This window comes from Corylus avellana, chromosome 7, assembly GCF_965113065.1.
Source record: "Corylus avellana chromosome 7, dhCorAvel1.hap1.2, whole genome shotgun sequence".
Taxonomy (NCBI): domain Eukaryota; kingdom Viridiplantae; phylum Streptophyta; class Magnoliopsida; order Fagales; family Betulaceae; genus Corylus; species Corylus avellana.
In genome coordinates, this window is record NC_142496.1 from 16,826,585 (window position 1) to 16,848,989 (window position 22,405).

Here is a 22,405-nt window from a genome sequence, read left to right on the forward strand (position 1 = left end):
CATGTTCCGGCGAAACCAAATTTTTCTAGAAATTACAACAAAGAGCTCAAATTCTTCAATGGAACATTCAGATTGTAATGCCTCCACAAGCTGCTTGAAATCAAATTCTTACCTTGAATTGGGGTCCTTTTGTAGTGCTCCTAATTAAACCGAGTGAAAATGACAATTCATATAAGAAAGTTGGTTGATCTTTTTCATGGCAATGAACTCAACTTAACAAAAAACATAAGGGGATGAATGAAAGAACATACAAACCAAGGTTTACTTACACATTTAGAAATTGAAAAAAGGTTTACTCAATTATGTTTGCATTGATCAGTGAGGATCTTCTACACAACCGTGGCCTGCACTTCCTTCCCTTTTTCAACCACTACATCACCATGGTTGCCTCATGGCTGGACTGAATATTGCACAATCTTCTCTTGCTGCTTTGAGTATTATTAAAGGTACGATATTTAACACAAATCTGTGCATTTGTTTATAAGCTTATAAACAAGATTTGCAATGACTTTAGTTGTAGTCTCACTTGGATGACAACTCTTTTTGGATATTGCATTTTGGTTAAGATCACAAATACAGGATTTTGTTTTTCTTTATAACTTGAAGAAAGATTATCTAGATTCATTAAACATTATAAATATTATTTAATTAAATGTTTAGATTTAACTGACTCAACATATATATAACCTTCTTATTTTTTATAGATGAGATATAGTACATAGAAAACATAAGGAAACTGGGAAAAAATAAATAAAAAGACTTCGAACACACCTATAATTGTTAAGCATTAGGCTATTTAATAGGAACACATTTTGCATTATTTCTAACAATAGTGAGGTTGAATATATAGGTGTTTAGCAAATAATTTGTTAGGGGTGAACACCAATTTCAGATGCTCAGTGGATTTAATCTACCCCTCTTTGTGCAAATTAAATAGTAACACAGTAGCAAAATAATAATCAGGCAAACCCACAAGCAAGACACCAAGATTTTTACGTGGAAAACCCTCAAATGCGAAGGTAAAAACCACGGGACTTCGTCCAATGAAATCTTCCACTATCAACAATAATGAGTTTACAATTGTCTTCCCTAGAGCAATATCTAGAGGTTATCACCACATCAAGAGTACATGCATTCTTGGATTAAACATAAATTCATCACCCAAAAGTGGATTCCAACAAGAATAAAGAAAGATCTCACCAAGTAGGTATTAGCAACCAAGCGATTGCAGAGGAATTCGAACGATCGACACTAGTCAATACGTAGCACTCATCGTCAGGAGCAACACTCTAAAATTGCATCAAGATCGGACCACAAAAGAACCTCCAATTTTTTACGGATGTGAATAGTCTGAACCCTTTTTTTTTTCTCCTTTTTCTTTTTCTTTCTCTCCCAGTGCCGCACTCTTACTTTTCTTCTCCTTATTTTTCTCTTCTTTTTGTCTCTTATAAACACACGTATAGTGTGTTAGAATTCTACTACAAACAAAACTCTTTGTTTTGTTGTAGTCCATGTGGTCCCCGCATAAGAGGGGCAACCCAACAACTCTCGCCAAAGCCACCTACAACTCAATTGCCACACAGTTTGAAGGTAGTTGTTTTCTTGAAAACACTAGAGAAACTTCTGGCCAAATGGACGGTTTAATCCGCTTGTAAAATAAACTTCTTTCTAAGATCCTAGGTGACGTAAGTCTAATGATGAACAATCTTTATCAAGGAATTACTTTGATACAATATAGGCTTTGCTGTTTGAGGGTACTTCTAGTTCTTGATGATGTGGATCAATTCGTTCAATTAGAAAAGTTAGCTGGAAAAGGTAATTGGTTTGGCTTAAGAAGTAAAATTATCATAACAACAAGAGATAAAGATTTACTTTGTGCACACGGAGTTGATTTAGTATACCAGGTGAATAAGTTGGATCACAATGAAGCACTTCAACTCTTCAGTCGACATGCATTTAAAAGTGGCGAACCTAACAATGATTTTATGGAACTCACAGAACATGTAATAGGTTATGCAAGGGGCCTTCCACAGGCTTTAGTATTGCTAGGTTCAAATCTATCTAGTAAAAGCTTGCATGAATGGAAAAGTGCATTGAATAGGTATAAAAGCATTCCTAATAAAAACGCATTCACTGTATACTTAGAATAAGTTATGGTGGGTTGGAGGACAATGTGAAAGATATTTTCCTTGACATTGCAAATTTTTTCAAAGGAGAAAAGTAGGTAATGTCCGGAAAATACTAGACAAGGGTGATTTCCTTTCAGATTATGGTATAAAAGTGCTTGTGGATAAGTCTCTCACATCTATTGATGAGTTGGAGAGATTAACTATGCATGACTTGCTATAAGAAGTGGGTAGAGAAATTGTTCGACAAGAATCACCCAAAGAACCCGACAAACGTAGTAGGTTGTAGTTTCATAAAGATATTCGTCATGTCCTAGAAAAAAGTACGCTAAGACTTATGTTAAAAAAATTTTATAATTTACAATAGTTTCTTTTTCATAAGTAACAATTTGCTCCCTACAGTCAAATTCGATCAAAACACTTGACGAATTCCGTTAGTGTGCCACATGAGAGCCAATAAAATGACGACATGTGTCACTATATATATTCCAATAATAAAATGAGTAATTTGTTAATAATTTGTTAGAAACATCTTTATGAAACTACAACCTACTACGTTTGCCAGGTTCTTTGGGTGATTCTTGTCGAACAATTTCTCTACCCACTTCTTGTAGCAAGTCATGCATAGTTAATCTCTCAAACTCATCAATAGATATGAGAGACTTATCCACAGGCACTTTTATACCATAATTTGAAAAGAAATCACCCTTGTCTAGTATTTTCCTTGCATTACCTACTTTTTCTCCTTTGAATGCAATGTCAAGGAAAATATCTTTCACAATATCCTCCAACCCATTATAACTTATTCTAAGTATATCGTGAATTTTTTTTTTATTATGAATGCTTTTATACCTCTCCAATGCACTTTTTCATTCATGCAAGCTTTTACTAGATAGATCCAAACCCAGCAATACTAAAGCCAGTGGAAGGCCCCTTGCATAACCTATTACATGTACTAAAGCCCGTGGAAGGCCCCTTGCATAACCTATTACATGTACTAAAGCCCGTGGAAGGCCCCTTGCATAACCTATTACATGTACTAAAGCCAGTGGAAGGCCCCTTGCATAACTAGATAGATCCGAACCCATCATAACTTATTCTAAGTATCTCATGAATATTTTTTATTTGGATTGCTTTTATACCTTTCCAATGCACTTTTCCATTCATGCAAGCTTTTACTAGATAGATCCGAACTCAGCAATACTAAAGCCAGTGGAAGGCCCCTTGCATAACCTATTACATGTACAAAAGCCAGTGGAAGGCCCCTTGCATAACCTATTACATGTACTAAAGCCAGTGGAAGGCCCCTTGCATAACCTATTACATGTACTAAAGCCAGTGGAAGGCCCCTTGCATAACCTATTACATGTACTAAAGCCAGTGAAAGGCCCCTTGCATAACTAGATAGATCCGAACCCATCATAACTTATTCTAAGTATCTCATGAATATTTTTTATTTGGAATGCTTTTATACCTTTCCAATGCACTTTTCCATTCATGCAAGCTTTTACTAGATAGATCCGAACTCAGCAATACTAAAGCCAGTGGAAGGCCCCTTGCATAACCTATTACATGTTCAGTGAGTTCCATAAAATCACCATTAGGTTTACCACTTTTAAAGGCATTTCGACTGAAGAGTTGAAGTGGTTCATTGTGATCCAACTTATTCACCTGGTATACTAAATCAACTCCGTGTGCACGAAGTAAATCTTTATCTCTTGTTGTTATGATAATTTTACTTCCTAACCCAAACAAATTACCTTTTCCAGCTAATTTTTCTAATAGGAGTTATTGATCCACATCATCAAGAACTAGAAGTACCCTCAAACAACAAAGCCTATATTGTATCAAAGTAATTCCTTGATAGAGATTGTAGACTTATGTAACCTAGGATCTTAGAAAGAAGTTTATTTTGCAAATGGATTAAATAGTCCATTTGGCCAGAAGAAATTGGACACCACATGCCACATAGAAGGTCAAGACCGACTACAAATCCTCTATAAAAGGATTCTTATTATTTTGAAAAGGAGAAGAGCCACAACACCCGTCTTGGTTGGGAGAAGAGCCCATACGGCATAAAAGAAAAGAAAATAACAAAGCAGAGAGCTTCATGCGACTATTGTTGAGTATTTAGGGATTTATTCTTAATATTCAAGTTATTTCTTTCCTACGTTTTTTTTATTTATACATTTTGAGGATGCTTTTTAATTTGAGAATAATTTCGTGTGACAAGTTTATTTTGAGTCATTATGATTTTTGTTTATATCAAATGCTTACTTTGTTTGATTTGTTATGATTCGAAAATATATTGAGTGCTTAATTTATGGTCACATTGTAGAATCCTGCTTGACTAACTCTTGTGATTTTATTTTTTGTGAGGACTCTACACATGGATTAGAGGTAAATGTATGGAAGCCTATAATTGAATTACCACTTCATGAGCTCAGCCTTTTGCCGTCAAGTGAGAATGTCCCGAAGGTTAAATTAAAACCCTTGCTGATGGCACACAAGTATGCACATTTAATATCGAAGAATGACTTTGTTGTGGTAAACCCATCCGAACTTGATACTTTCCATGGGGGTAAGTCATTTGATGTTGCGAAAGACTATAAAAGCATGATGTGTTGGAAGATTACAGACAAGAAAAAGATGAAATAGAGAATCATACATGTTAAGATATGCAATCAATTAGTGTTAGTTTTTGTGTCATAGTTTAGGTTATCTTTGTTTTTGTTTCTTTTTTGGTTTTCTAAATTTCTTTCGCTGGTAACAAGTGTCAATTTGTTTCATCACTTCAAAGTACTCTCACTACACAAAAAAAAAAAAAAAAAAAGGTTTTTGTTGACCAATAGTTTCTGACATGTCAAAAACCTTTTTTGACGTGTTAGTATTGACGTGTGTCATAGGTAAATAAGGCAGGTGTCAAAAATTCTAATTTTTTGACGTGCCAATTTTGACACGTCAAAAATTACTGACGTGTCAGAAATTGGCACGTTAAAAATTCTTTCTTGACGTGGCAGTTTCGCCACATCAATAATTTATTGACGTGTCAAAAAGTGGTACGTCAAAAAAAATTTTTGACGTGTCAAAAAGTGGCGCGTCACTAAAGTTTAAAAAAAATTTCCGAAAGTTTCTTTTTTCAATTAAATTTACTTCATGTTTAATTTATCATCAAAAATTCAGTTGCAACTTAAAACCCACATAAATCCCTACAAATGTTGAACACCCATATATATCTAACTATTGAAGGAAAATTCCCAAAATCTCATCATGGATTCACTACACAAGTATTCCGATCTCTAAACATCCGGTAGAAATTCCTAAAATACTTCAAACCCCCAAATAATGTGGAAGAACAAATCTAAAAGTGGGTTAGCAAATTTAACCAAAAAAAAAAAAACTTCTATATAAGAGACTAATGGATATAGAATAACTCAAATTCAAGCATTTATACCTTAAAATCCCCAAATATTCAGACCCCTTCCCTTCTCTCTCCATTTCTCTTTCTTCTTCACCTTTTCTCCTCTTCTCTCGTAGGTTCCTTCTCTTCTTTTCTTTTATTTTGTTTAGGCTACAAACAAGGGAGGTGGGCGTGAGAAGAAGAAGAAGAAAAAAAGAAAGAATATATTTATATATATATATATAAGTGAGAACCGAAAGACAAGCAGAAAGAAGGAATTTGGGAGAAGAAATTCGTTGAAACGAGAAGGAGAAAGAAATGAAAATAAGGAAGAGATCTCATCGAGAAGAAGAAAAGAAAAAGACAAAAAAAATGACAACTTATTTGAAAAGGAAGGCTGTGGGCGCACGCTGGAGGAGAAAGAAAAAGAGGAGGGAAAATGACAGAAAAAAAAAAAGAAAAGCGTTCCAGCTGGTCTGGCGCCTTTTCGATAACGTTTCTTGACATGTCTAAAGTAGACACGTCATTAAATTATTGACGTGTCACATGTGGCATGTCAAGAACACGTCAAGAAAGTCATCATATAATTAAAACATTGCATAATTTTTATTATTAATTAATAACCATATATATTTTGTTACCTAATTAATTATTTCCAAATAAATTAAAGAATACAAATTAAGCGCACGCACATACACACACACACACACACACACACACACACACACACATATATATATATATATATATATATATATATATATATATATAATAAAAGCACTGCATAATTTTTATTATTAATTAATAACCATGTATATTTTGTTACCTACTATTAATTAATAGCCCTAAATTAAAGAATATAAAGCACATATATGTATATATAATAACCATATATAGTGAAAGCATTGCATATAAGAGACAAGGGCATTAACTAGTTAAATAAAATTTTAATGGGTTTGAATCTATCTCTTACTATATGACGACATATACCAATTAAATTTTGTTACTTAACATAGGTACCAATTAATATTGTTATCTAATTTTGTTAACCAATTAATTTTTCATACCAATTAAAATTAATTTACTACCTAATTTTTTTTAATACATATTGTATAATTAATTTACTACCTAATTATAATTTTTGTAGTGTCTCCTTAATCTTTACTTATTTGCTTTATTTTGTTACATTAGGGACAATGTAAGTTTTAGGGAGAGGAGCTTGATGCTTGATGTTTGTGGTTGTTTTTGTGTTGTTTTGTTTATTTTTATATTTTCACAAAAAAAAAAAAAAAAAGGTTTTGCTTCTTTAGCATGAGTTTTGTGTTTTAAGTTCATTATGCTACTTCTGCTAAAAAATGTCATTGCCTTCATGGTCAATTTATTGCACATGCACATGGCCACATAAACATGACTCTTTGTTAAGGACATAAGTGACTTAGAATATCTTGAGGATAACAAATGTGGAGATTTCTAACCCTTGTGAGTTTTGAGCCAATCATTCTTTCTAGAGGGTAAATTTTCATGAGATCATATGTCATTTGGAAGCACAGAAATAAATTCATTATGTTAGTCTCATTACTCTTCTATTTGGCCGAATGCAAAAATCATGTATTTTATGCCACACTTGAATCTTTTGAAGTCATGAATATAGAAGAACTATGCAAATCCTTGAGAGATGAGATTATGCTATTTTTCTTTATTTTGAGCCTCAACATTCTTCGTTTGATACACTATCACTAGTCACCCCATTGAGCCATATAATTAGACTTTCTTTCTTAAACCCTTTCTCAAGTGTTTCAAGAATGAATTTAATCAAATTATTTCGGTGTGGTGGATTAGTGATTCAAAACAAGATGAAGAATTTTTTTTTTAAAAAAAATGATCAAAAGAAAAGATTGAAAGGGAAGAAGAATTAAAAAAAAAAAGGTTGATGTTCAAGGGTGGAAGGTATACTACGGAAAAGAAATATACATAATTTATTGAAAGAAAATTGGAGAGATAAATTAATTGAACATACAAAAGAAGCCAAAGTCCCATTTATCTTGAAATACTTCTCACTTTTACCATCACCTTTTTGTTATTTATTTCCCTTTTCTTTAACCCTATGTTATGTCCCAATAAAAGTCCTTCTTTGATCTTGAGGAGTGTATGGTTCAGACATGTTCATGACTAATCAATGAATGTGGTGTAAATCCTTTCATGAGACTACTTGTTCTTTCTTGATTAAGCATTTTTCATATGATTGATATGTGAGATATTTGCCTTTTGCTTACATTATTCCACTCACATAGTCTTGAGAGTGTTACACCTATTTCTGAGTGATTTTAATTGTTGAGTGTTAACACCGGTAAGGCTTGAATCAAAACATACTTTCCAATAGAAATTTATTTCATGTTTATTTGGACACTAAGAGAGTGTTTGCATTGGCTCAAATTTTCTATCACGCTGAGTTTTGAAGGCACGGGAAATTTCTTTGGTAGTTGTTAGTATTTTGACTTTTTCTTTCCTTGAGTCCTTGTTCTTATGCTTTGTTTTGAATTGCTAGAGACTAGCAATAAGCTGTGTGGGGAGGGGGGGGGGGGGGGGGGGGGGGGGGAGTATAAGAGCTTAAATTAAAGTGTCTATTAAAATAAGCTTTATACTACCTTATTTTATATTAATTCTTGCATTTTATATTTAATTGTGGAATAACATTTTATTATTAAATGTGAGCTCAAAATGATATTATAATGCAAGTTATTGCCTTTCTAGGAAAAGAAACAAAGGAATAAAAGAAAAGAAAAGAAAAGAAAAGCCGAAGGAGACATTTCCCATGAATTTGTAAAGCCATGCGTAGGTGGGAACTAGCAAAACAAAGACGAAGAAAGAAGAGTTAGAAGGAGAAAAGCTAGCATGGGGCCCGCAATAAAATAAGAAAATAGAAGAAATTGGACACCGCATGCGACACAAAAGGTCAAGACCGACTACAAATCCCCTATAAAAGGATTCTTATTATTTTGAAAAGGAGAAGAGCCACAACGCCGGTCTTGCCTGAGAGAAGAGGCCATACTGCATAAAAGAAAAGAAAATAACAAAGCAGAGGTCTTCATGGGACTATAGTTGAGTATTTAGGGATTTATTCTTAATATTCAAGTTATTTCTTTTCTATGTCTTTCTATATATACATTGTTAAGTATTTTAATATTATGAGTATCTAAGCCTCTAGCTAAGGCTAGGGGTGAAGCCTAGTATTTTTATCAATTGTTCTTCATAGATTAATGATTAAATTTGGGGATGCTTTTTAATTTGAGAATAATTTCATGTGACAAGTTTATTTTGACTCATTAGGATTTTTGTTTATATCAAATGCTTACTTTGTTTGATTTGTTATAAATGAAAAATATATTAAGTGCTAAATTTATTGTCACATTGTTATTAAAAAATCAAATTCTCAAGAAATCCTTGCACAATCCTTGTTCGAAACCTTGGAAGACAACTGTCCAGAGTGGCCGAAAGTGCCGCCATTGGAGCTACCATGCACTGTTCGAAGAATTAGATCGTGTTGCCTCTTGCCGACATGGTGATCCGATTACCTCGATCATAGCACTAAACCACAGATCCACCGCAGCCAAGTTCAGTCCACCGAGAACGCCGCCGTCTGAGCCCTGACGTGTTGCAATTCTATCTTTATGATGCATACACTCCACATGCAGCCTTCTCCTTGGCACGTTAGCCACGTGCTGGTAGAGCTTCTCCATACCCTTCGCCATGTGGCATTCAACCCTAGTGCTATGTCAATTTTAGGTGACGTTAGCCCTAGTGTAGCGTCAACCCTAGTGCCACGTCAGCACCTATGCAACGTCAACACTTCTACCACATCAGGACCCTGCCATGCCAGCACTTTGTCAGGCCTGACTTGACTGTTGACTTTGACCACATTGTTAGATGGTTGAATATTGACTTTGACCGTTGTTGCAAGGGTTGGCAAGGTGTTTTCTACTTATCTTTTCGTCCTGATTTCATATGGCACAAAACGTGATTCTTTATCATGTTCAGGCTATATTGGATGGCACAAACTACACTCTAGATGGCACAAATTACACTTTCATTTTGCATTTGAAATCTCTAGATGACACAAATCTCTAGATCCCAGTCCCAATCTATGTGTAGTTTTCTTAAAGGTTGCAAGCTTTTCTTTTATGTGACAGGGGATGCCAAAGAGCCCATTAAAGGCGCTACTTAAATTGATGAAGCTTTCCTTACTCACCTCATTGATTGGGATACCAATCATCATCAGATTCTTATGTGGTTCAGCAACACCACTATTCCATCCAATTTCTGTGCTATTTGGCAGTTTTGATGAAGGTAAGGGTGCTTGGAATATGAGAAAGCTAGTGTCCCTCTATATTTCTCAATAGTTTACTAAAGGCAATTACGGACCAAACAGTCATAACATCAAAAAACCTTAAAACATTTGTTAATAATCAAATGGTCAAACTATAATAAAAACTTGTTAATGACTAACGGTAAAAACCGCCAAAACCAATTAAATTGATTTAGTTTTTTGTCATAAAAATAACGAACAAGCTTTAATGTCTAACGGTAAATTTTTTTGAAGAATTTGTAAACCAACTGCTTAAAAAAATAATGTTTGTAACATATGTTACAAAACTTTGGCTCTTGCTCATAAAACTTTTTGACTCTATCCCTGGAGGAGGTTATCCTCTTCACCGTAAATATTCCTAGTGTTCTTTATGTAATTGAGGCCCTTGGCTTAGGCCTAATCCGTTTAGCCCCAATTGTGGGCTTCTGGGCCTGCAACAGCTACTTGGGCCGGCCAAGTGGGTAATGGGCATTGTTGTCTGGTGCAGGTTCTGCATCATCTCTAGCAATGCATCCATACTATAAAAACTAGGGTTAAGTATTTTTTTAGTACCTCGGTTTGTACTTTTTTATTTTTTTTTCCCCTCTAGGTTTCCAAAACAGTCAAATCTAGTACCTCACCCATGGGAAAATACAAAATCGACACCTCGTTAATCTCTCACATGTCACTCCTAAAATTTGCCACGTGTCCTAAAAATAACATATAAAAAAATAATAAACCGTGGTTCTTTTTTAATATGTAAAAGGGCATCCACTTGATTCCAAGATACTCCAATACTATATATACTAACATGGGAGAAACAACTATACGAATGTGAAGAGGACATGAAAAATCTATCAGGTGAGAAACATGATATGTGGGTGATCTTCCTGCATTCTTGAGTGACTGTTAACAATTTCGTGCAGTTTTGTCAATTGTCACAGCAGTCATAGCCCTTTATGTTCTCCCAAGACAAAAACGGCCAGATTTGTCAATTGTTTAGACATCAGCACTACACACCTAAAACAGTAATGGGATATGTTCAGCTATTGAAGATTCCTCTTCAAGATCTTTACCAAGAACCACAGAGTTTTAGCCAAAAGGGTAACTGAATTAAGAAAACATGAGGGAATGAAAGAAAGAACATAAAAACCAAGGTTTACACATGTAGAAAGTGAAAGAGGATTACTTTCTATTTAATCTTCACATATTGCCCAATCACTTGAAAATAATACTGGGGCTGGAAAAAATATCAACTGAGATCCAAAACCAAGGAAAGGTCCCTAGCAGCAATAATCAAAACTCTGCCACCAAAGAAATAGAAAAATGTTGGTTAGTTTAAAGGAATTTGATTTGGTTAATCTTTTATTAATGCACTTAGAGATTTTACAAAATCGATTGCAAGTAGCACCCACTTCCACAACCTTAAATATGTCCTTGCAAAATTCTTAAGTCGTAGAGATAAGTACATTGATTATTTATGTGGAGATGAACACAACAATAAGGTCTCATATAAAGTAGAAAAATTCATTTCAGATTATAAATGCTCATTTGAGAAGATGATAGAAAAACCATGATAAACGAAAAAAGAAGAAGAAGGTAATGGCCTTACATTCTCATTTCGCTTACATTCCTTCAATTGAGGAATGAAAAAATAGAGTCTTTCTTGGCTCAGTAATTGGAGTAATTTTCGGAGGCCTACTTGTATCCTACTAAGAATGATGATAGTGCTTTTCTGTAAAAAATATAAATGGTTGTGGAACTCATTCATTGGTTAATTGACATATAGATAATATGATCCTTTCTCCATTTATTATATTGTGTCACTATATCAAGTTAATTTTTTTTTTTTTTTTTTTTTTCTCTTTGTAGTTGTTGCTTACTCTTTGTGAAGAAAATCTAACTAGACCTTGAAGAAAGAAAATAATTTCCTTTCTCAACAATTAGCCAAATTGCATATCGGGTTAACTCCGATCTTATAAAAGAGCATGGCCATGATTAAGAAGTGCCAAAAGAGCATAATACTTGCACAAAAAACAAAAACATAAATAAAAAAAAAAAAGAATTATAAAGAGAGTCTATGGAGAGTAAAATCACTAACGTGACATATGAAGTAGAAGTTGCAACATGTGAGTTGCCTGCCAAACTGTCCAAGTCCTGCAAAACACACAAAAGCCAAAGCAAAAGGAACTCCTTCGATATGCCAAGCAGGTCAAGAATTTATTAGTTTTCATTGTTGATGAATTTATGCCACCAAAATCGTAAAGCAGAAAATTGTATATAAAAGCACGAACAAGACCCGAAAAAATAAAGCAATAGTAATTTCAAAGGGGTAACAAAATCGGATTTGAAAAAGAGATAAGTAAATCCACACCTTAATTACATTATTCTCTTCATACGAATTCTAAGTGCCAGGTGTTGAAGAATGTCGCTTTTGTTGTGGGTAAAATTTGGATTCCAAGTTGCCATCATCATTCATCATCATCATCACGGCATCTATTTGAAGGTTGGATTAAATCTATCACTTTTTCTTCATGCTTTCGTACCAAATGGAATCTGCAACTTCTAAAGAACACTGACGTTGAATGTTTCACAGATATAAAATTCAAACCTGTATGATACTGTAAAATACTTAAGCAAATTTGAAGATTATCTCCTCTCTTTAGCTTAACATCTTCTGGAAGAACATAGGAATGCAACCATACTTGATCGTAGCACAATGATCCATAGCAAGTTTTATGGTAATCTCCATGAGGACAATAGATTTCATTACCATCACTGTAGACTCCAACAATAATTGCAACTTGATCATGAGGATGTTCTTCATCTTGTCCACCCTCTGCTATTATGTTATCCTGTATATCCACTCATTCAAAAAGAGTAATTTGGAATGCCTTAAAGTGACTGATGATCACATTCTCAAAATGAATGTTTATGTTATATTTATATTTACATATTACCCTTACTTGTTCATAAAAGAAATGGCAAGATACTAATAAAAATTGTAAAAATTGACAAAGGTTGTATGTATGTATTGTTAAGACCAACCCTCTCACTTTAAATAGCAAGAAGTATGCATTTGCAAAATTTTCGATTATGAAGCTGTAGGACATTCCCAAAAAGTTTTGTATTTAAATTTTTGTAAAATGTTTTCTTTTTTGTTTTTTTTTTTGTATTTTTTCTTTTTTTGGTAGTTTGTTTTGAGAAATGTGTTTTTACCCAAAAAACAAAATTCCAAGAATTATATTTAAACTTTTTATAAAGTTCAGTATAATTTTTAATTAGAATTTCTCAAGGTGGGATTAACCTTACATGTTCTCCTTCTATTGTGAACATCACAATTTTTACATGAATATTCAACCCTTGAAGTCAGATAACCATCTAACCTGAAGCAATATTGTTATTTTGTAAAATATATATTTTCCTAGTAACTTAAATCATGAAAAAGAAACAAATGTAAATTTTAAAGGGATTTTTAACATAATTCTTACCATATTTTCTTCTAGAACATGGCGAACATCTTCATGAAACCATAATCTACTGTGCTTGCCAAGTTCTTCCGGCGATTCATGTTGAACAATTTCTCTACCCATTTCTTGCAGCAAGTCATGCATCACCGATGATTTATCCAAAAACTCAGTTATGAGACATTTATCTTTTAGCTCTTTGATGCCACTATATGAGTGAAAACCACAACTATCTAGTATTTTTGTGACATATTCTACATTCTCTCCTTTGAAGAAACATGCAATGTCAAGGAAAATATTCTTTGCATTTTCATCTAATCCATCAAAACTTATTCGAAGTCTTTTTTGAATATCAACGTGAGGAATTATTTTGTACTTGTCCAATTTACTTTTCCAATAAAAGATATCTTTACCTTTTAGACTCGAGCCTAGCACTTGCAAAGCTAGTGGCAATCCTCTAGCATAACACACTGCATCGTTTGTGACTTTCACATAATCATCATCAGGTCTATCTCTATTAAAGGCATGCCAACTAAAGAGCTTAAGAGCTTTGAAGTAACCCAATTCCTTCACCTCGTAGGTTAAAACTTGATGTTTAGTTAGCAAATGTTTATCTCTTGTTGTTATGATGATTCCACTTCTTAAACCAAACCAATTACCTTTTCCAACTATCTTTTCTAATTGGTTTGAATGATCCACATCATCAAGAACTAGAAGTATCCTTATTAAGCGAAGCCTTTGTCTTATCAAAGTAATTCCTTGATCAACATTGTCAACCATTTGACTTGAACCTCCTCGGATTTTAGAAATAAGTTTAATTTGCAAATGGTTCAGGCCTTTTTCGTTGGAAGTTTCTCTAATGTTTTCAAGGAAACAACTATCTTCAAAATGAGAAGCAATCGAGTTGTAGATGGCTTTGCAAGAGTTGCCTTACCAATCTCGCTAGCTTCGAAGATCCCTATCATGCATGTGCTGTCATTATTCTCTATATCTAAAAGTGACTTCATATCCTTGTACGCGAGACTTTATTCCAATTGGATATTGGGCAACTTGAAAGTATGTATTATTAACTAAATTTGAATTCACCCGTTCGATGATTTCGTCAATAAATTCTGGTTCATTCCTACTGATACGAGAAGATAACAAAACATACTAACTAATGAGTTACCTTCAAATAAAAAGAAGGGAAATTATGTATTAAAAAAATAGGACTAGAAAGAAAAGTTAGTGATACATAACTATAAGTGAGTTTGTTATGCACCATAGCACTGTTCATAATTTTTGTAAAATAATAATAATTGGTATAAAAAAGTGAAAAAATGGTATTGAAAAGTAGAAAATTTTGTTTTGTAGTGATTTTTTTATTTGAATAGTAGTAAAAAATAAATAATGTGATATAAAAATAAAAATGTTTTAATATTGATTTTTTTGAAAAAAGGAAGTGAATAGTATTTAGGGGTAGGGAGGAGTTTGACAAACAACCCTGATATGTGCGCAACAAACGGAAAGTTCATTTTCCATTTTTTTTTTAAGTCATCAAAAAGTTATTTAAGCAAATTACCCCATCGAAAACAAAAGAATCGGCCGAGTTTAATTAATTTTAGAACAAAGATTATTTAAAAGGTTAATTACAAGTAGACATTTTTAAATGTAAAATACTTCACATGCATGCATGAAAACATGTGTATATGGGATGTACCATAAATAGAAGAAAAAAAGAACAATATAGAAGGAAGACAGCAAAGGTGGTTAGAAATACCCGTTTCCCAAAAACATCCCAGATAAATTGGCCACTTCTTTTAGGGCTCTCTTCCACCCCTCCACCTTCATTTCATCATCGTTGAACCTGTTTGCAAGTTCAGTGAATACTTCTCCAACCCTTTTGGTTTGACGCCGTACTTCCGAAGAATTTACGTCATAGAATAGTGGTAGAACTAGTATCTCCCTGGTCTTTCTGCACTCGAGGATCTTCATCAGCTCTTCTAAACACCATCGGGATGACGTGTAGTTTTTAGAGAGTACAATGATCGAAATCTTTGACTCTTTAATGGCTTTGACAAGTGCCGGTGAAATTTCCTCTCCGCTTCAAAGTTTGTCATCCATGAAGGTGTGGATTCCTTTTCGACGTAAATCTGTTTGTAGATGAGCAGTGAAAGTTTTACGAGTATCGTCGCCTCTAAAACTCAAGAATACATCCAATTGAAATATGGAAGAAGGGAATGGCGAAGAAGCTTTGTGGAAGGCCATGGACGAAGTTGCAAGAGTACTAGTTAGTAGAGAAAATTGAGAGAGAATTGTAGAACTGCTAGGTATACCTCCCTAATTATGCAAGGTTGTCAAGATAATAATGCAAGTTGTCACAAGCTCGTGACGCGTCAAATTAAAGAAAAATGAGAAACTTATTGGCAACCGCAACAAGCTTATAAAGATGGACTTTGACCAGCTTTATGGGAGTTTTCTGCTGCAAATGGCAAACCCACTACATTAAAGAGAAACAACTTGAACTTGTGCACACAACCACGTACAGGCTTATTGTTGGGTTGTTGACTATTTTTGGAGGGGCCATTAGCTAAACATATAAGACTTAATTTTTTTTTTCCAGCTTTAGTTGCGGCCATCGCTCTTATTGGTCTCCACGTGGCTCTATCACTTCTTAAAACTCTTCGTGTGAGCATAAATAACACAACTCTCCACCTTCATTTTCGGTCTAAACTTGTTATAGAAAACCCTCCGAAAATAGTCAACAACCCAACAATTAGCCTATACGTGGTTGTGTGCACAAGTTCAAGTTGTTTCTCTTTAATGTAGTGGGTTTGCCATTTGCTGCAGAAAACTCCCATAAAGCTGGTCAATGTCCATCTTTATAAGCTTGTTGCGGTTGCCAATAAGTTTCTCATTTTTCTTTAATTTGACGCGTCACGAGCTTGTGACAACTTGCATTATTATCTTGACAACCTTGCATAATTAGGGAGGTATACCTAGCAGTTCTACAATTCTCTCTCAATTTTCTCTACTAACTAGTACTCTTGCAACTTCGTCCATGGGCTTCCACAAAGCTTCTTCGCCATTCCCTTCTTCCATATTTCAATTGGATGTATTCTTGAGTTTTAGAGGCGACGATACTCGTAAAACTTTCACTGCTCATCTACAAACAGATTTACGTCGAAAAGGAATCCACACCTTCATGGATGACAAACTTCGAAGCGGAGAGGAAATTTCACCGGCACTTGTCAAAGCCATTAAAGAGTCAAAGATTTCGATCATTGTACTCTCTAAAAACAACACATCATCCCAATGGTGCTTAGAAGAGCTGATGAAGATCCTCGAGTGTAGAAAAACAAGCGAGATACTAGTTCTACCACTATTCTATAACGTAAATCCTTCGGAAGTATGGCATCAAACCAATAGGGTTGGACAAGCTTTCACTGAACTTGCAAAAAGGTTCAACAATGATGAAAGGAAGGTGGAGGGTTGGAAGAGAGCCCTAAAAGAAGTGGCTAATTTATCCGGGATGTATTTGGGAAACAGGTATTTCTAACCACCTTTGCTGTCTTCCTTCTATATTGTTCTTTCTTTCTTCTAATCATGGTACATCCCATATACACATGTTTTCATGCATGCATGTGAACTATTTTACATTTAAAAATGTCTACTTGTAATTAACCTTTTAAATAATCTTTGTTCTAAAATTAATTAAACTCAGCCGATTCTTTTGTTTTAGATGGAATAATTTGCTTAAATAACTTTTTCATGACTTAAATTTCTTTCGCAAGTAACAAATGTCAATTTGTTTCACCACTAATTGATTAATTTAAAGAATATATTAAAAGAATGTCCCAGCTCTGAATTCACAGAAACTAATGGGGACAATGGGGGGTGTAGCCTTTGTGGTGGCGCTACCTATTGTCCGTTGAGGCCATTAGGGAGAAATTGGAGATTTGTGGACATTCGGTTATTTCAATTTTTGAACTCTGGTATTTCAGCGGCAGCAGATCTATCTGCTTGTGTATTATCTTTTTCTCTCTACTCGCGATCGCGACATAGATGAGAAGTATTAGTTTCTCATAATTCTTTCTTGTAATTATTGAGAGTATAGCGAGTGTTTTAACAGGAACTATGGCAGGCAAACTGTCCAATCTTTGGGCAAACCTTTCCCTAGCAGATGAAGAAGGTGATGAGGTGGAGATTCAAGCGATTGATGTGGAAGGGGCAGTCTAGTGCGGACAATCCTGTGTTGTGGGAAAATTGGTATTAGAGAGGATTGTAAGCTAGGAAATAATCAAAGCTACGCTTGTACGATGGTTGAAGGGGACTTTCACCTTCAAAATTTGGGTGAAAATTTTTTCCTCATTGCATTCGAAATGGCCAGAGACAAGGTAAAAGTTTTGGAGGGTCGACCGTGGGTTTTCGAGAGTAATCTATTCTTGGTAGAAGACTTCGATGGGCACACTTCACCTTCGAAATTTACTTTTGACAAGGCTTCTTTTTGGGTGCGGATGACGAACTTACCCTTGGCTTGTATGGGACGCGAGGTAGGTTTCAAACTCGAACCTACCATCAGGACAGTGGAAGAGGTGGATATTGATAAGGATGGAATCGGATGGGGGGAGTTTTTACGAGTTAAGATCGCGATCGACCTCTACAAACCCCTCTCACGGGAACGCATGCTAAAGTTTGATGGGAAGTCGACTTTGATCGGTTTCAAATATGAGCGTATGCCTAAATTTTGTTATCATTGTGGGGTACTTTGTCATTGAGCAGAAGGGTGTCTGAAGTGAAGTATGATGAGAAACTAGGAAATCCTTCAATTTGGCCTATGGATGAGAGCCAGCTCACCAACCCGACGAACAGAAAAACACCATGATATGCAAGTAGGTCATTTAGATTATACAAAGTCTGCTCAACCTGAACCAGGAGGATGGAAACACTATGATGATCATCTTGACAGGGGGGGTATAACGGCCGGAAAAGGAGGCATAAGGAAACCAGAAGGGCAGAACATGGAGGAGGGGTATTTCGGGGAAGGCGACAATCTGTAACCCCAGATGGCAAAGACGAAGATCACGACAAAAATTTTGGATAGAATTATGATGATATCTCTATGGAATCCCAGTATGACGTGATTGGTGGAGTCGTAGGAATTATGAAAGGCCGTTTTGAACAGTAGTCAACCAACCTTGATGGGGGGCGTATTCAACCCACAAATGGAATGAATCCCGGGGGAGTTAAAGGGGGAGCGTGCTCTGAAAGTTCAAATGGAAAAGGAATGAAATCTCCAGCTGGAGTGCGGCTGGTTGGGCAGGGGATTGAAAGGGAGCCGTTATCACAACAGGGGCTGATCATTAGTAGTCCTGGGGGCCCATATTCAGGCCCAGTCCTTGCAAATGTTGAGAAATCCATGAAGGGGCCCCAGGCGGGAAAAATGGCAGTAAAAAGAAAACACCGAGAGGAGGATTCACATCAGTTAGGGAACACGGTCTACTGGAAAAAAAAAATAGGAAGCGAAGATGTGGAATTATTATTAGTTCGAGGTAGTGGAGAAAACGAATTAAATATTGGTTCGGGATTGGCAGAGGCTGGAAAACAGCCCCATTGACCGCAATGATTGCCTTAAGTTGGAACTGCCGGGGGCTTGGGAACCTCCAAACAGTTCATGAACTTCGCCGTATGGTGAGAGAAAAAAAGCCCAATTTGGTTTTTCTAATGGAAACCAAATTATGCAAAAATAAGATGGAGTTGATTCGGATGAAAGTGGGATTCGAAAACATGTTTGTGGTCGAGAGCGTGGGTCGTAGTGGAGGATTGCACTTTTTTGGGAGGATGGTTGTGTCGTTGAAGTTCAAAACTATAGTCAACGACATATAAATGCCATAGTACATAATCGGACATTGGAGGTTGACTTGAAATTCCCTGGCTTTTATGGCCATCCGGATGCCACAAAACGCCATGAGGCATGGTGCCTACTAAAAAGATTGGCTCTTTTGGCCCCGAACCCTTGGGTTTGTATTGGCGATTTTAATGAAGTTTTGACGAGTACAGAAAAGTTAGGGGGACAACTACGACAAAATAATCTCATGCAAGATTTTCAAAACACTCTTGAGGTATGTGAATTATTTGATTTAGGTTTTGTGGGACCTAAATTTACCTGGAGTAACCGTCAAGAGGGCAGTGCCCTTATTAGAGAGCGGCTTGATAGGGGAGTAGCCAACCTTTCATGGAGAAACTTATTCCCGGACGCTTCAGTATATGTACAAGCAACTATATGTTCGGACCATGCACCTCTAGTCTTAACTCTCTCTCGGCTGCACGAACCTGATGGAAGACGGTCCAGGTTTTTTTATGAGGCAAGTTGGGCCTTGGAAGCAGGTTGTCAAGAAGCTATAATCACGACTTGTAATCACACACAAAACCATGATACAAGTTGGGCGTGTTTTAGTGCAAAGCTGGAGGGCTGTATACGCAATCTGAAAAGTTGGCGGAGGAATGTGGATGAAAGTGTGCCAGACTCTATATCTAAACTGCAAGGGAGGCTTTTAAAGCTCCAAGGCAAGGAGGATATGTCGGCTCAACAGGCAACCAAAAATGTTCAGACAAAATTACAAGTATTACTTGATAAAGAGGAACTATGGTGGCGCACGTGCGAAAGAAGATTGGCTCAAGATGGGTGACCAAAACACAAAATACTATCACGCATGTGCAAATGGAAAATGTGTTAGTTCTTGTGTTGGCTTAATTCAGTTCCAAAATGCAGATGCTACTGTTCACGGCTCAAACACTGATATAGAATGCTCCGAATCCAATCTCCACCGTTCATAATGTAGATTCATGTGTTATAAACGTCCCTGCAAAATTTCAGCTCAATCGGACCACAAACGCCCATCGATCGGAGTTGTTGATGGAGACTGGACAGGCCGGGTCCGGACCGCAATTCCCCGGGTCCGGACCCCATTTCCCGAAAGTTCATTTTATGAGGCCTGTCCGGACCTCAGATTTGCAGGGTCCGGACCTGGCTGACTTATTAGGGTTATTTTCTATTTAAACACGATTTTGCTACATTTATATGTACGTATTTTATTGAGCAAAATCAGGGTGCTTAGAGAGAGAGAATTTGTTCTAGATTATTGTTGAAGAAAAAATACGTGAAGCCAATCGGAGTTCCGGTGAAAGGAAATCTTTTAGAAGAATCGTGCCAGATGTTCTGGAAAGGGCTACTGAGGTAGAAGTCAAGTGGTCACTTGTCGTGTTCAAGGAAGAGTCAAAGGTTTTGTTATTCTTCTTGTATTCCTTATTCTTCTATACAGTGAATTGATTTCCTGGGTTTGGCTGCCTCGGAGAGGTTTTACATTTAGAGAGTTCTCTAAATGGTTTCCTCTTCGTAACCAAATATCTGTATTCTTGATTTTCATTACATATCTGTATTTGGTTGATTATTGGTTGTTAGTTGAGATCTTATTCCGCTTAATATTTGTGAATCACCTAGACATTTGAATAGGTGTCGTTTGGAGTCGTTTTTAAATTTTTCAATTGGTATCAGAGCGGGTTCACTCTGTGAAGGATTTATTTCCTGAGTGTGATCCGAGACTCCATATCAAATGTCTCATATTGTTGCTCCTAATTCTCTTCCCGTCTTTGACGGAACAAATTATACGCTTTGGAAAATTCGTATGAGAGCATATTTTAAATCCATTAATGTTTGGCATATTGTCGAATCTGGATGGACACGTCCAGAAAAAGCAATAGCTGAATGGACAACAGAGGAAAAGAATAATGCTACTGCGAATGACAAAGCTATAAATGCTATTTACATCTCTGTTTCAAATGAGGAATTTTCTAGAATTTCTAGATGTGAAATAGCTAAGGAAGCCTGGGAAACTTTAGAAATCACACAGGAAGGAACTAAGGTTGTTAGAACTTCAAAAATTCAAATGTTGGTTTCTCAGTTTGAGGAGATTAGAATGCAGGAAGATGAAACTTTTGATGAATTTTATTCAAAGCTTAGTGTCATTAGAAACTCTACCATTAATTTGGGAAAGAAAATGGATGATGCTAAAGTGGTGAAAAAAATCTTAAGATCTTTGCCTGAGAAGTTTATTCCCCAAATTGCTGCTATACAACAGAGCAAGGACTTAGATACTATGGGAGTAGAAGAACTTGTAGGTTCCCTTCAGACCTTTGAGCTAATTCTTCCTAAACACAAGAATACCAAAAATATTGCTCTTAAGGCAAAAAATGTTAAGGTTGACTCTTGTGGTTCATCTGATGAGGATTCTGGAAATGAGGAAGAAATTGCTATGTTTGCTAAGAAGTTTAGGAAATTCTTTAGAGCCAAGAAAGGAAATTTTAGAAATAGCAATTCACAATTTTCTGAGAAATCTAGAAATGAGAATGTTGAGAAAGGAAAGTCACCTAAAGGTATCAAGTGTCACGAATGTGGTGGACATGGGCACATTCGTGTTGACTGTGCTAACTTGAGAAAGTCAAATGGCAAGGCATTTAATGTGACTCAAAGTGATGAATCAGACAAGGACGATGCTGAACAGGGAGTTAATTACTTAGCATTTGGAGTTAGTTATGAGAGTGAGCATGAGAATAGTGAGTGTAATTCTCAAGACAAACAAGGTGTGTCCGATAATGGTTCGGAAGAAGAAGATGATTTGCAAAATGCTTATAATAATCTCTTTGTGGAATACACTAAACTGAAAAAGCTGAATAAGCAGCAATTGAAGAAACTCAATGAGGTTAATCTTGAAAATCATCAACTTTCTGTCACCTTAACTGATTCTCTTGCTACTCATAATACTTTGATGTCTGAAAATCAAATGCTAATTGCCAAAGTGAAATCCTTAGAGAATGAACTGAATGAATCAAAGAATCATTTAACTAAATTCTCTAGTGAAAAGTTAAATCAAATGTAACATAATCAGAAACATTCGTTTGATAGAACTGGATTGGGTTTTGATAAATCTGCTATTTTATCTACTAATGTTGCTTCTTCTTCAAAGATGATTTTTGTGAAACCAGTGAACAAAGAAGATAGCTTGGCTGAAAAGAAGGTAATTTCTCCTCAAAT

At 35.6% G+C, this 22,405-nt stretch overlaps 1 pseudogene; it reads left to right on the forward strand.

Annotated features, from left to right (window-relative positions):
- Window positions 1-16,375: 16,375 nt before the first annotated feature.
- On the forward strand, window positions 16,376-17,553 carry LOC148584575 (toll/interleukin-1 receptor-like protein pseudogene; annotated as a pseudogene).
- Window positions 17,554-22,405: the final 4,852 nt, after the last annotated feature.